Source organism: Vicugna pacos, chromosome X (assembly GCF_048564905.1).
Source record: "Vicugna pacos chromosome X, VicPac4, whole genome shotgun sequence".
Taxonomy (NCBI): domain Eukaryota; kingdom Metazoa; phylum Chordata; class Mammalia; order Artiodactyla; family Camelidae; genus Vicugna; species Vicugna pacos.
Window position 1 is genome coordinate 24,361,494 of NC_133023.1, and position 17,138 is coordinate 24,378,631.

The 17,138-nt window shown below is 34.4% G+C and overlaps 1 protein-coding gene across 3 annotated transcripts in view; it reads right to left on the minus strand.

Moving 5' to 3' along the window:
• DMD (dystrophin) overlaps positions 1-17,138 on the minus strand; it is a 1,854,428-nt gene that overhangs the window by 738,225 nt on the left and 1,099,065 nt on the right. The window lies entirely within an intron of this gene.

Here is a 17,138-nt window from a genome sequence, read left to right on the forward strand (position 1 = left end):
TTTTTCTTTCTTCCCCAAGAAATAATGTCCTGGTACAACAAAACCCCAAAATATGTATTTCTCAATTTCGAGCAAATTTCAACGGGGAGAAAAAAAGGATGTATGTTAAACCTCTGCCTCTGGGGATCTGAAACTGAAGGCTACAAGTTATATCTGTCCTCAGACGTGTTTTGCCATTAGAACTTAAATAATTAGAATGCCTTTAGGTGGAGCCTACATGCATTCTACTGCCCTCTGAAGGCATCTGAATTAGTGGTCCTTGCTTGAAAGAAAGCTGTTGTTATAAAGCACACAACTTTGCAAAGTTAATAGGTTTTACTTTGCTAAAATCAATGCTAGGCCTCTCTAGGTTCACAGATTTATTCAATCCTTCTTGGCTTCTAAATCATTCATTACAACTTCAGGAGAACTACCTGGGAACATTTAAGAGCTGTTTTTCTTTCCAATTACTTAGATTTGTTAAGAAAACAAATTGACCTTTCTCTGATCAAAAGGAGGCTCTTGGCTAAGACCATGCTTGCTCTCCTATTAAGTGATACTGACAATACAACACAGGACTTCAGGTGTAAAATTCTTTCTACATAATTACTAGGATTGTTTTAAAAACGTGAGATATTTCCTTATGGAACATATTGCACACAATAAAAAACTGGCTCTTAAGGCAGAATATTAGAAAGGAGACACAGATCATTTTTAAATTATTTGTTCTTCTTCTAGAGATCTTATCAGTTTGGAGCCATACACTTATTCATTTAAAAGCCATCTGGTAGATAGAAAAGATCCAGTGAGTGAATGGAAAAAGCAACAATACTGTTTTTTAAAAGCAAGATGATGTGGAAATGGAACTGATGAAGGACTAGAAATGTTTGATTAACATTTAATCTCACTGGCTCTGAAAAGTTGTAGTTCCTGTTCGTACTTGCCATGCTTATCAAATATTTTTCACTAATTCAGTCATTCATTGATTACACAACTATTTATTGAGCACCTCCTATCAGCCAGGCACTATGCAAGGTGTTGTTTACCACTGGCTGCAGAAGGAATGGACTGGAGTAGCTCTGGAGTAGAAGTAGAGAGACCAAGCAGGCAATATTACTGTAGTTAAGATGAGGGAAAACAGTAGTGTGGACTGGGGATGCAGTAGCAGAAATAGAGAAAGGTGGGTGAAACTAAGTGATATCTCAGAGGTAAACACACTGGATTTAGTCATTCACTGGAGATGTGAGTGAAGGAAAACATATCAACTGGGCAGTTGGAGAGACCGGAATGAACCTCGGAGGAAAAATTAAAATGGAAAATATAACTGAGATCATTCTTGGCAGAGCTAAGTCTAAGATTTGTGATGTGGGTTGGTCTCTGAATGTGGGTAGTTTCTCCATTTTCATTGGAAGAACTGTGGGTAACTTCAGAGGTAGCATTCATAATCCAAACATATTTTGGGTTGCATAATCCAAACATATCAGTTGCTACATAAGAAAGTAAGAGGAGTAATGTCATGACTGACCTTTGCTGTATCTCTAGACTGAAACATTATTCTTTTCATTTGCTAGCAAAGACAGAAATCTCATGATGTGCATAATGTACAAAATTGAGAGGTAGTACAATTTTCCATTTGAAAAAGAACTGATTATTGCTCTCACAAAGCTGCTTGTATCTACTCACCCTATCGTTTATCCACTCACTGCTAAAAATCATTAGACAAAGATGACTTTAAAATATATTCACGTTAATCTTTGAGAGATCAAGAATTACACTTGTCCATTAACAAACTCATTTTGTGCACTCATAGGAATTCTATGTGTTTTAACTATGACAATTTCTAAAAGGCTATTTAATATAGGTAAATTTGTCAATGCAGGTAAATATTCTCTTCAATATGATTCACTCCAATGAATAGGTAACTATTTTGTATTTGATGCCTTTACAATGATAAATAAGCTTGTATTTTCCTTTCAATACTCAGTCTCCTGGAGGAGAGTTTAGTAAGCAAATGACTATATACAATGCTATATTATAATGCAGCTATGGAGATGCTATACAAACATGAGCAATTACTTGTGTGATTGTGTATATGATTTTGTGTGTATATATATATGTATCTGGATTTGGGAAGATGGTCAGGAAAAGAAGCACAGAGGTTATGGTAATTAAGATTATAAAAGCCTGAGGATACCAGACATAGTGCTAGGTACCACTAACCTTAATAATGGTTCAAGAAACATTCATTGATAAATTGAGCAGAAGACTAGGCGAGATACTCTAGGTACACTACTCTTAAATGGTTTCCAATCTGAGAAATGTTAAAGGTAAAATTCTGAAATATATACAACACCCTGGTATGGAAAAAAGGCATTAAAAATAATTGTGTTTTATCAAAGTCTCATCTCTTACCACAAAAAACAAGTTATCAAAGTAAGGTTTACTTTCTCTGACTCTTGAGAATGGAAAGGCCCAGAAATAAGATAAAGAGGGATAAAAACAGATCTCTGTGTCTAACATCAATTAATTGATTCTAAGCATTTAGCTTACAGAACCCCCAAGACATCCACTAACAATCCACCTCTAAGCACATGTTGGGGATCACTAAGCCGTATATGTCCCTCTTGCCAAGTTACACAGGCATTAAACATCGGCTACCCTTTTTTTAAGCTTTCATTTCTGAGGTTAACTTTCTTATTTTCTAACTCATTATCTGTTGTATGCTAATGCTCCTCTCCTTCATGGAATTAGATGAGAAGGAGACATGATAAAAAAAACAATCATGTATCTCTTGTTGACTGAGACTATCCTCTGGAAATCAGACAAATTAGGCACAAGAATGAATTCTTTACAGTATTAGCATATTTGCACAGTGTCAACAACTTGTACCTTACTGAACTATATACCAATCAGAAGAACCTAAGAATAAAACAACCAGAGGATTTAAGGAATTCTTCTGTTCAAACTTCCAGAATTATCCATTTAAATTCCTAAAAGATCAGAGAGAATTATAAAAAGAGGTAAAAAACTATAGTGGTTTTGACTTCCTTATAAATCTAATTTGTGTAATGGAAAAGATTCAATTATCAAATGTTAATGTTTTCTAAATTTTTAATGCCTAGTGAAGTTTCCTTCTTAACCACTCCTTGGTATTTCAGCAATTTCCATTTGACTTAAACCTCAAGGAAAACACATTCAAGCCAGCATTAACATCACTCTGTAACCAGTTAAGTGACACCTGTATTCTCCCACTTACAAGGCTGAATAATGCCAGTTCATCCCTATTTTATCCCTTTTTCCTTTTCCTTAATCCAAGTTCTACTGATCCTGTTATACCTCTTGCCCAGTTGATTCCATCATTGTGACTTCTCCCCATCCCTCCACCTCTGTTGTTGACCACTCTTCACCTACATTAGAAATAACTTCTCTTTTTCTTCACCCTTACTCATACCAAAACATCATACATATTCTTTCCAGATTAATCTTCTTGATCGACAGTTGTAGAATCCTCAGTACCTGCTTAACGAAACCCAAATAGCTCAGGTAACACTCAGAACCTCATAGCACCCTGAGAGAAACCTTTCTAGGCTTCTCTAATTGACTCCCCAATTCTTCATCCATGGACAAATCACAGTGGTACCTTCGCCATCCCCCAGACCTCTTCCATTCTCTCTCCTCCATCACAAATGCCCTAATTTCTACTTATGTAATCCTTTCATACCAGTCCACTAGACTATGGGCTCCATGAGGCAGGACTCATCATTTTTTTTTCTCATTCTAGTGCCTAGAAAAGTACCTGCTACATGGTAGTGCTCCAAACACATTTGTTAAATGGATAAATGAAGACACATCCAAAAGACTATCACACTTATGAATACATTTTCAACTATAAGTTATCTATCTTGTAAATCCCTACTGTACATCGATTGTAGGATGTTTCTCAGTCTACATAAAATTAAATAGCCTTATTGTGGTTGCAAATTTATGAACTTTAGTGCAAGGAGAGTGTTTTCTTTATCTTTGAGTTGTCTACCATGTTAATCAGTAAAGTTTTGTTGGCTACATGACTAAGCGAACAGGCATATTACATATGGTGAAAATAATAATTACACTGTATTTCTGTATTTTTAAATACCTAGTAGGCTTCAAACCAACAAATAAGTGCTGATAGTTCTAAAGAGATAATCTTCAGCAGCTGGTTAAAAAAATTAAAATGTTCACCACTTCATTTTAGTGACAAGGATGGCCAGGGAGCAGTGCTTGTACAAAGGCAATGCACTGATGCCCAAGCAGTAACACTGCTTTACAACAGAGTCTTCAGAGAAAATAAAAAGAAAAGAAACCAAGTAGGAAAATGTTTCTGTCATTTCTGATTTCCAAGTTATATCAATGACCTCAAAATAATATTACTCTCACCCAATAAGAAGAAAAGCCTATAATCTCTGTTCCTGAAAGGCCAGTGAAAACATCGAAAGATGTTCAATACTGTCAGTCATCAGAGGGATACAATGAAAACCGTAACAAGAGACCACTTCATGTCCCATAAACGGCAAAAATTAAAAGCACTGTGAACATCAAATGTTGGTGAGGACGGAGAGCAAATGGAGTTCTCTACCGTCATTGGTGGGAGTATAAAACTGTACAACCACTTCAGAAAAGTGCTTTGCAGTATCTTATAAATTTAAACATTTGACCTAGCCATTCCACTCCTAGGTATTTACCCCAAAGAAACACTCACAAAAAGACCTGTACACAAACATTAATTGTGTCATTATACATAATATCCCCAAACTGAAAGCAGCCTGAATGTCCATCAATGGGAGAAAAGGCAACAATATCATGATACATTTATGCAATGGAATATTAACAAGCAATAAAAAAGGAATGAACTACTGATACACTCACAACATGAATGAATCTCAAGAGTAGTATGTTGATCAAAATAGTACATACTGCAAAATTCCACTTGTATGAATTCAAGACATGACAAAACAAATCTGTGACAGAAATTGGAACAACAGATGTTTATAATGGGTAGGGATTGACTGGAAGGTGGCATGTGGTGATGGGAATGTTCTTTTCATGGAGGTATTGCTTTTATGAGTATAATCACTTGACAAAACTTAAAATGAATACAGTATTTATGTGTTTCCCAGTTCTTGGGACATCATTCTATATTTCCTTATTTACTTGCTAAAGTCATACAGAACAAGAAAGCATGGAAAATAATTACATGGCAGAATCTGAATACTATGTGAAGTATCTTAAGAGAATGAAGTGCTGAACTAAATTTAACAGGTTCAAATTTTACGTAAGAATATACTTTTCCTCCCCTCCCATACAAATCTGTTTCACCTTTCGTAAAGTTTACTTCTATTAAGAAATAAGAACAAGAATATGAAAATGAATACATGTATGTATATGCATGACTAGGACATTGTGCTGTACGCCAGAAACTGACACACTGTAACTGACTGTACTTCAATTAAAAAACAAAAGAAATAAGAACAATATCACTTTCAAGTACTTATGTCTACTAGCTTAAACACTACCTTAGCCATGTTAACAGTGAAAATTTCTAACAAATTTAACTTCTTTCTCTCCTACTTCACAAAGCACATATCAATCTTTCTTATTTAGGAAAAGCACTAAGAAAGGCTGATTGCTAAACCTCAGTCCCTTGCAGACAGAATTTAAAAGAGTTCAGAAGACTAATCAGGTCATGTGAGGACAGACTTAGTGAACCATCAGGGATGTTATACTATTTATTCTTTTATTCCTATACACGAGTATCGATTTAGACAATGTGTATGAGTAGCCAAGTGGCATTCATCTTTTAGGAAACTCTGTGTGTGTGTGTGTGTGTGTGTGCATATATATATATATATATATATATAGTGTTTATTAGATTAATAGAGGGTAAAAAGTGATCTCGTGATCTTAAGTTCTGCAAGAAAAAAAGGCTCAAGAAGCCTGTAAGTCTTTCAAGAATAAAATGTTGACAACCTAATAGCAAATAATCCCAAAGAGTAATTTAAAATATGTGTGGTGTTTAACAAGATGCATGCCAACACACAGGGGTGAATCTAAATGAGCTCAGACTCTAAAAGTGTATCAACATGATCTGTAATGAGGGACGCATAACCGAGGGCAAATATAAAAAGAACAGCATAGAATTGTACACAGTGCAGAAAAGTTGAGCCTGTTAATGAAACTTGTGATGATGTTAAAAACAACATTCAGGGCCTTTTCACTTCCATTTGGAGAAAGTAGAACCAGAAAGATGTAGGTTCACTGCTCAGGGCAGAAGGGGAAGGTTAGGGATAGGGATGACACAGAAAGCAGAAGCGCTCAGCTCCTCTGCTTGTCTGCTCTGTCAAGGAGAATGTTCATTAGACTGCAAAAGGTGTAACTGGACGGGAAAGATGAAGCCCAAAATAGGTGAGGGAGTTTTAAGAGAGCACCTTGCTGCTCTAAATGAGCTAAAATCTCCGGACCCAGACCAATTATATTCCAGGGAAATGAGAGAACTTGAACAATATGGTCCTACCCTGCTGTCAGTAGTCTTTGAGGAAGTATGTTAACGCTGGAGGTGGGCAAATGTCATCCTGATTTTCAAAAATGAGAAGTCAGTGCAACTGGTTTCCACCTATTCCTGCTAAAGAGCACTTCTGGATGAATGAAAATGGAGCAAACAAACACCTGTTAACAAAGATAATGGGAGGCAGCTGATATGGGTTTGTATGACAACCTGGTTCTTGTGGTGGACATGTGTGCCTGTATTTGTGGTTTAATGTCTTTTCAGTATGAAACTTGAATTTCACATTGCTGCTAAGCAACTTAATTTCTTTCTTCAGTTAATAAAATTGTCCACAGTTGCTAAAATCAAGTAACTCTTTAAGACTTCATAGCGCTCTACAAAGAGCAGCGCAATGTCCAATTGCCTACCGCCTGAACCAATGTGAGGGCCTCTGGCTAGTAATGAACAGAGACAGTGATTGGGTGTATGAACTACTTTGTGTATCTGACACGGCCAAAATACGTTTTCGTTACACAAGAACAGTGTAAGAAGTAAGATGTAGGGGTGTTGAACAATCTACATAGGAGGGAGACTTATGAAAAGAGAAGTGTGTTTGAATTAGCCTACATGAACATTCAGAAAAATGTTGAATAGTGATCTCTGGAAAATGAGATTAATGATATTTTTTGTTACTCTTTGTTTTACTTCATCATTTTGAAAGCATTTTTACAATGAAAATATATACTTTTTAATCAGAAAAAAAGGCCACATTCATTTGGAAAATAAATTATTATAATCTCAAACAAGGTTATTTTATCTGGATTTTTTTTTTTTACCTAAGACTGAAAGAATACACAAAATAGCCTTTCCCAGTGCTATAATTTTAATTATTCAAATGCAGTATTTTAAAATAAGGTTACCTCATTTTATCTACTAAAACAGCAGCACATGTAAATATAATTCACTACATTATTTGCTCAAGTAGATACTATTACATTTACATAGAGATACAGCCATGTAGAGTGGACAGAATACACCCAAAATTGTAAAGGATAATAATTCATCACATCTCCAGTAATATTACTAAGCTCTTCTGATATCATCATCATTTCATAGTTTTCTTTACTGTTATTTTCCTACATATTAGTTTCACATAAATCAATATTTACTATGAAAATATCAAGGGAAAATGGTTTTTACAAGTTCTATAGGTCCAGTTTATTTGATGGCCTGTAAGTATGCTGCTTTTTATAAAAACTGAGACAAACATTCAAGTGAGGACAACTTAGAATTATTATGGCAAATGTTTTTTAGGAAAAAAAGCTGGAAACAGCTCTAATTTCATTTTGAGAGTCAAAACAAAGGGCTAATAAGGACTGTCATGATTGGGAGGCATTTCCTCAAACTCCTGCTCTACGTCATGCTTTTTCCATATTTATGTTCCTTTTCCTTATTCTTGGCCTTAATAGAACACATTACTGTGTATCTCCCTTGGTTCCATTTTTTTCTATTAATATTTCATTTTATAGTTTGAAGGCTTGTTATACACTGTTTCAAATCCTCTGTGGATTGAAGAAGGGTATAAATCAATAAAATCTAAAACTCAATTTGCTCCTTTAAATAAGCACTTCAGATGTTTAATCAGTAAAGGCAAACAAATAAAGTTAGCTTTCTACTCTACATTTAAAGCAGTATCACATCCTCAACATAAAAAGAAAGTTGTAAAAAAGAAAATAAAAAGGGAAAAGGCTCAACCTGAGACATTTACAATACATTTCAGATTTAGCAACAACGTATTTACCTATTCATCACTCCTGGTATGGCCCTTTGTTCAAACCAGGAATGGCATTCATCATGTAGAAAATTTGTGTCAAACAGGCAAAGATATTATGAATATGACGCTAAAAGAATGATTACAATTATCTTATAGAGGTAATACATTAGTCTTACATACTTATGAAGTGCTGTCAGATGATTATTTCATTTGAGACCCTCACAAATGCATGAGGTAAGCAAAAAAATCATGTTACTATCCCCACACTAAAGATGAGGAATTGGAGGTGATGGACATGTTTATGGCATAGATTGTGGTGACAGTTTCACAGATGCATACTTATCTCTAGTATCATCAAGTATATATATTAATATGTATAACTTTACAAATATCAATCATACTTCAATCCAGTGGTTTAAGAAAAAAAAAAAAAGGTGAGGAATTGGGAGCCTGAATGATTTATCTATGTTGTCCTGCAGGTGTCAGACCCAGGACCAGGCTCTAGACCATAATCACATTTCAGTGAGATTCTCCCTACTCAGTGTTGCCACTTTTCTGGCTTAATTACTTAGATATTACAGAAACATGCAGACACATGAAAAGTAGAAAATTCACAAAATTAGGCAAATTACATACACGTTTAAATTATGAAAATAATAAACCAAGTGTTTCATCATTATAGCTCTTTTGCTTGGGAGAAAAAGCTTATTTGATACTGATTTTCCTATTACAAGACTACACTACTTTGTCTTTCTTTTTGATAGTGTTTGCATATTTAATTAAATGTGATAATTATGTCAAAAAATGTAGACCAAAATAATGAGAAATATCTACCCAGAATACGTTTGATGATGATTTAGAGAGGACCACAGCATTCCTAGATTGGATTACATGTTTTTGTAAAGCCGCTGTATTAAAATGTCATGCTGACATGATTCCTGATAATGTATTTAATGGTTAAAATATGCATAGTGAACATTTGTGTAGAGTTCATTGCATCTAATTTTCTATCTCCTTTGAAATAAGGAGAATGATGCAATTGTGGTTACTTTTGCTGTTAAACTTAATGAAAATTCTGTCCACTATCTATCAAATGGATCTTTTCTTTTTTCTGTTATCCAAACAAATATGCTCAAAAGCAATTTATTTTTATTGAAAAGTCCTGTATTGTCATGATGAAAAAACACAAACAAGGCTCTAATTTCTTTCAGATGCATTTCCTGGCAAGATACACACTGGAGGGTAGGGGAAGCTTTATTCTTACATTTATATTATTGACATTATATGGAAAGACCAGGTGTTGTACAAATGGAAAAGTTTTTATGCTAGCATTTTTCAATAAATAATACTGGCCAATCTTCAGAAATGAAAACGTGCACATTACCTTTTTCTCTATAAAAATACAAGGTTGAATGAGGCTTATCTGAAATGTTGCTATAATAGAGTGATGTCTACTCAGGCCAACATTTATGTGGGATGGTTTGTCGTAATATGTTCTTGTAGTAATAGATTATATTGCGATAATGACAGGTCAACAAACCTCATGAATGCCATAAAAACCAATGATATGTGAACAATAATTTCATTTTGCAGGTATTTAAAAATCATATCTTATTTTGAAGATCACCGTAAGAGTTGAAAACAATGTGAAAGAATAAATGTGGTAAAAAGTTACTATTATATCTGTCAAAGAGAGAAGAATTCACAAAACGAGAAGGAAACTCAGAACAGACCACGAACATTAAATCTACATTCCACTATTCTTAATTCAGCATAGGAAGGTAATTTGATTGAAGCTCTGCCATTCACAACTGAAAGCCAAAACCAAACTTCTGCATGATGATTTAAAAATTTCTGCACATATCAATATAGTCTCCATTTGCCAATTTGACAATATTAAAAAAGAAACGCCCCCCTCCTCAGCATGGATGGTTATGTAAAAGAGATTGCTTTGAAAAGTCAATTCTATTTTTTAATATGAAAATCAATATTTAAGAAAATAATTCTCTTGCCCCTATATTAAAGGCTTTTGGTAAGTGTAGATTGCTTAAACACTGACATGTAGATTTTAATTGACAATCAACATTATCTCTTTAGTTCTATATATTTAAATACACAGACATAAGAAATAAGGTAACCATTCATCTTTAAGACTAAGATGATTAATTAATTAATTTGTTCAGTAAGTATTTATTGAGTGTGCTGCATCTTACATCAGATGGTTTTGACCTCATGGCATTTCAATCTGGGCATAGATAAACAACAAATTCCACACACAAACACACACACCCCCCACCCCCGCCACACACAGAAAAATTATGTTAAGTGCTGTGAAAGAAAAACACAGGATGCTGTTAGAGCACAATGGAGGAAACACCCAATAATTAGGGAATTGTTAGATAATGTTATAACTTTTTATTAGGTGGCCTGGAAAGGCTTTAGGGGTGAGGTTGTTGAAATGGAAGACGTACAAGGAATGACAGGGTTAACTCTCTATCCTGATGGAGAAAATAGGATGTGTGAAGTTCCCTAGTCAAGAAAGGGTTTGATACATGTGTGAGTAAAAAGAAGCTGAAAGAAAACAAGAATGGCTGGAGCAGCTTGGGAGCAAGACAGGGTGGCATGAAATGAATTTAAATATACAGATTCATAACAAGAATGGTCAGTGCAACCACTAAAATTTGGAAACAATTCAAATGCTCGATAATTAGAGAATAATTAAGTTAATTATTTACAATCATTTTGAGATTTTATTACACTGCCTTTTAAACTAAAAATGTATAATTAAAGTAATTATCAAATAAAATACAAGGAAAACAGGAAATATAATAGAAGATATAATAGTGTATATAATACTATTTTACTTTTTTAATAGGAAAAAATTCTGAAAAAAATCACTGGGAGTTTGAAAGCCAAATTAAAAACTTAACAGCAACATACGGGGAGAAAGATTATGATTATTTTAATTTAAAAGGTACTTTAATATCTCTTCAAAAATTTTGATGCTAAACTTTAAAAATTATAGGTAAAACCAAAAAATAAAACAAAACCACCATAAAGCCTTTTCCTAAATATTAAAAATAAGCTTCAACAGACACGGAACTAAAACTAACGTGTTCTCGTGTGTGTTACACATGGAGAAAAACAGAGTGTGACACAATGTTTGAATCCTGTTAACTTTGATAAAAATGGGGTGTCTCTAGGTACGTGTGGGAAGAGGAGGGTCTTCTATTTGTCCATTTATCTGTCCGTGTGTCATGGGTAGAAGACATTTGAAATAATGCTTGCTATTGAGCTATTATTTTTAGAAATCACTGTTTAATCACTTACAAAGCTCAGCATGGTTTGCTAAACCATTAAGACCTTTACTTGTATTCATGAGTGTTGGAGGGAAAATGTCGTGATTTAGCTTACTATTGTTCTTAAATCCATTTGTTTATCATCTTCTCTTGGCATAGAGAAAGAAGGGCAAGATCACAACCATATTCAAATACAGTGGACTTTATACTAAAAATCTCTCTCTCTATTATGTCTCTTCTGCCTTATACAAGTACATAATATTTTTTATCAAAGTATAATCAGTTACAATGTGTCAATTTCTGGTGTACAGCATCATGTCCCAGTCATGCATATATAAACATAGATTTATTTACATATTCTATGTCATTAAAGGTTATTACAAGATACTGAATACAGTTTCCTGTGCAGAAATTTGTTCTTTAATCTATTTTTATATATAGTGATTACCATTTGCAAATCTCAAACTCCCAAATGTATCCCTTCCATAATTCTTTTTTAGTAAAGGTGATGATTGTACTAATAAAATAATTTTTAATTACTTTGAAAAAATTTTACTAGTAACTCTCACTGCTTATTTTCTAGTATGCATCTAAATAATTTTTCAAAAATCAGACATATATTGCCTTCAGAAAATAGTTCACCAGATAAAGCATGTGACTAAATAATTTATTATATAGTTATCCAAATTGAAGGAAAACGCGTGCTTGATCACAGAATGGCAAGTGACTGATTTGATAAAACTCCAGAGAAGTAAGATTTAGAAGACAATAATTTGTCTATTCATCAGTTATTCAACTTCAAGCAAGTCACTTGAACTTTTTAAGTTTATTTGTAAAATTTAAAAAGTAGCAGTACTACCACCTACCACCTAGTGTTGCTGTGAGGATAAAATGAGATCTTATGACCACCTGGTTTTTACATTTTAATTTCTTTTTTTTTCCAGCTGCAGTATGCATTGCTTAAAAATATCTTATAAAAATTGATTTACACATATGTTTTCAGAAGCACTTTTTATTTTGTAATGGGAGATACTGGTTGAATTTGTTCGAGTAGTAAATTGGCCTTAAATTACAAGTGATGATTACCTGCTGTCCTTATTAGCTACTGATTTGATCCAAAGGCACTGCAGTATTGCAAGTTACTTGTTGCCTTTTAATCAATTCTTAAAGATTTTGGATCCAACAAGGAGAATGACAAATGTTGAAGCAGCCAGATTTTCAGAGTCTCCTTTGCAAATGAATAATGCTTGGTTTTGATTTTTCTAAGTAGCCTTTCAGACTAAGTTTTTCTCCTCATACGTGTTCATACTGGATCAGAAATTTTTATCCACGCCTCTAATAAGAGTGAATGGGTTTTTTACAAGTCTAAGGAATGTTTCTGGGTCTGTTTCCTACTCCTGTAAGATGGCAAAATATTTGCTAGATTATATATAAAGGGAAACTCAGTCCTGCACCAAGGCAATCACTGTGTCTTTAGTAAAGAAGAGTAATGGTAATAACAACTAAGCCAAATGCCAGAGCCTGCTTGTATTGACCCAATTTCTGCTGTGGCAAGTTATATCTATCTATCCTGGGTAACATTCAGCGCATTGAAAGTGGCTTTCTTATTATGGTGAATTACTATTCTCATCAGGATAACTTTCTCACCACAGGATTTTGACTATGGAGATTCAAATATGATTCAATCTACCCAACAAACAATAGTCGCCAAAGGAATACTTGGAGTTTAATTATGTCCAGCTTTGACAGAACTCTACTGTGACTGAATAGTGTTGGGCCAATCAATTGATTTTTAATGCACTAAGCAAATGCATTTAATTTGGGGGCATCTTAGTACCTTTCATGTATGAAGGGCTCTAATACACTGTTCATGTTTTCTTTTTTTCTGTATTTATGTAGTATTTCCATGCTCAGTACAACCAGGTGCTCCGAGGTACTTTCTGAGTACTAGGAATGGATAATAACTATGGAGAGTTCTATATATTAATTTCAGCCTGTCATGAACTTCAGTTTCAAAATAAGATTTGAAAAGGCTCCACATAGTGGAGGTATAAAGAAAAAAGTAAGTATTGTTTGTTCACATGTCCAGCAAGCAGAAAAAGTAGTACTTAATGTTAATTTTCCCTTGTAGTTAATTTCAAGGCACCTACAGTTGCCAGGTATGTCTGAAGTTTTGGCAAAGCATTGTATTGTCTCTGCCTTAGGACACTAGCTAGACTAAAATGACAGTAAGGTGTGCCCAAGTATATTAAAAAAAAAAAAACAGACTCACCAGGAAAAAATGCTATTTAAAAATAATAACACTAAGAGCAATGCTATCTTAAATTCCTACAGTATTTTACAGCTTAGAAAGCATATTCACTAATTTGTAAAACTTCCCCACATTAACCCTATGAAATATTGGGGCCACCTTTTATATTTATTTTGCAATTCTGAAGAGTGAACAGTGATGTTCAGAGAAATTATATTGGTCAGGGTTCTCCAGGGAAATAGAACCAACAGAAGGTATGTGAGTGTGTAAATATACCTACCTATCCATCTGTTTATCTCCAGTAACACTCACACAGATACACCCCGAATAGCCCAGGATAACGTGGGACCAAACATCCAGACACCTCCATGGTTCAGTCAAATCGACAGATAAAATTATTCATCACAGAAATGGAGTAATTTAAGTTAAACTGATGAAGTTGAGATTATCACCCTAGTAGTTCAACTTCAAGCCCAATGTAGTTTTACTTTATACTATATCAAATTTCCTACACAAATGTTCTTAAAGTAAATTTGGAAGACTGTAGATTTGTGTAGTTCATAGATCCTGCTTTCTTCAATTTAGGAAGATAAATCAAATGCATCTATTTGACAGACATGGAGAAGTTACCATTTCCTACTAAGGTTTTCACTACTGCTATAAGAAAAAAGCGCCCACGATTTCTGTCTCTCTGTGGCAGCGAGCATGGAATCGAGGAATACAGGAGAAAAACACAGAACAGAAAATATTTGCAATTCAGAAATGATCTTGTAAACCTAATGAAGATAATTTACTCCAAAAAAGAATCTCAAATTTGGGTTAAAAAAGGAAAACTCGAGAGGTATTTGTTAGATTGCATATTCAGTTCTTATTGGAAACTTGCTTTAATCTTATGAAGATATTCACAGGAAAACTGTATGAAGAGGTTCTCTACAAGTTCTCAACGATAAAAATCATTTTGACATCGTGCTTTCATTAGAAGACATATACAAAAATGGTTTTTGAATAGACTTTCTGGTGCAGAATGTCATTATAGGTGAAAGATATGAAAATATACTGCAAGAAACCACTTGTACAAAAAAAAACTGCCATTTTGACCTTTTTCAATGAAACACTTCACAGTTCTTTGGGGTAAAAACATCACATTGTATAAAATGCTCTTTTATTAGATAGTTCACTCAAATGGCTCCTCCTGTAGTCAACCTTAAGGTATCATTTTTGAAATAACATATTCTTTCCCTTAAGTGTGTCTGTTATTATTCACTCATCGTTATTGTAGAGTAGCGGGTAAGTGTGTGCTCAGTATATTTTCCTGATTGTCATTGCATATCATCATAGTCACCATACTTACTGAGATACTGCACTCAAGGTCTCCTGTTTAAATATGGTCTCCTGTTTAAATATGATGATAGCTGTCAATTTTCTTTCTTTAAGATTTTGGGTATTTCACAAGAAATAATATACTAGCAACACAAAATAAATTGTGACTATGAAAAACCAATATAGTAAGTTAAGCAGTCTATTTTAAAAATTAATGGCTCAATTACTCAAATCCTTGTGGTACAGTTTTAATAGTACCAATATTTCCTTAGATTAAATAGACAAAGGCATTAGTAACTCAAGCCAGCAAGTGTTTACTGAATTCCTACCATGTGCAAGGCAATCTATGAAATCTGAAGTAAAATAAATATAAGACTAGTTTATTACTCTCTAGACGCGTAACACAATGTTAGGAAACAAGATGTAATCATATGAAGAGTTAAATTAAGCTTTAAATAAAGGCTCAAGGCAATGGAAGACATGTCACTTGGCAGGACCTGATTAATCTCTAAGTGGACTGTACAGACAAAAGTGATTATAGTTCAGATGAGAGAGAGCTCTTTTCAAGGATGGGTGGCAAACAGGTCTACAGAGGAGTAATTTGTGAGTTTTCCTGAGAACCAAATATATTTTAAGAGTTGAGGAGACATGTCTGATGGTACATACAACACTTAGGAAGTGAGAAAACACTGGGAGACTTATGAGACCATAATTTGGAGACCATATTAGAATGGGCCTTGAATACCGGGGGACCAGAATTTTATACCAGATTCCATAAATAAAGACGATCTACTGAAGGTCTGAGCAGACAAATGACGTGATAGAATTGATTGTTATAGCTGATCATAGTATTACAAATGGATTGGAAAGGAGAATGAGAAGGGAGAGAGACGAGATTAGAGGCAGTTACAATCTAAGGTAGTATGACTTCTATCTAAGAAAGAACTTGAAAAAAACTGAAAAGAGGTATTGAAAAGTCCAAGTATGGCCTGTAGAGAAGGGAGAAAGGGAGGTGCTGAACCTCCAGAGACTGGATGAAACAGGAAAGTCAACTGAGGGGTGACTTTGGAGGGGAAAGAGGGATGGTTTTGTTAAAGCCATATGGAGATTGCAATACTACAGGGATACCCAAGTGTGAGGCCCATAGAGGTTCACCCACGCATGAGTGGTAACAGAACTGGAGATAAAGCTGAGAATAAAGATAAACAGATGGGATAGCTAAAGCCAAGCAATGGGAATAAAAACAAAGTTCAGGCTAGGAGAGAAAGAGAAAACACCAAGCCTAAATCTGGTGGGGGCACATATTTAAGATGAAGAGGGGAGAGATTTGCTAGGAAAGGATTTAGGAACATTGTAGGAATAGCAGCTAAATGGCTTCTGAGTTTATTTTTGTTTTTGTTTTTGTTTTTTTAAAGAGGAGGAGAAGGGATGTTATTGAACAGGCTCAAATGGCAGTGGAATCAATGGATTGGACAATTACATGAGCAATAATTTTGAGAGTTCCTTCAACTATTTAATGAGTGTCTCCTATGTACCAGGTATTGATGCTTAGGATACAGCAATGAGTTTTCATGGGGCTTACATTAAGTAAAGGAAACAGACAACAAAACTAAGAAAACAGATGTATAATATCCTAAGGAGATAAGGAATATGAAGAAATGTAAAGAACGCTATAAGGGGATGGAGAGTGAGAACTGGAGAGTGTTATGGCAGTCATGGTAATGGGAGCTAATAGACACTCCTAAAGGAAGTGAGGGAGTGAGATCTGTGGATGGCTATCTGAAGGAAGAAGGTTGAATTTCAACAACAGGAATCAAAATCAAACTCAAAGAGAAAGGATGGTAAAGAGTTTACGTTGGGATAAATTAGGATTTCATGTATCTAATTTTTTAAAGAATAAACTGTTATGCCCTCTTGATAAGGAGTCAGTGATGAAAGAAGTTTTGAAGACATATAATAGAAACCAAAAAACAAAGTTGTTAAGAGATATGCTAA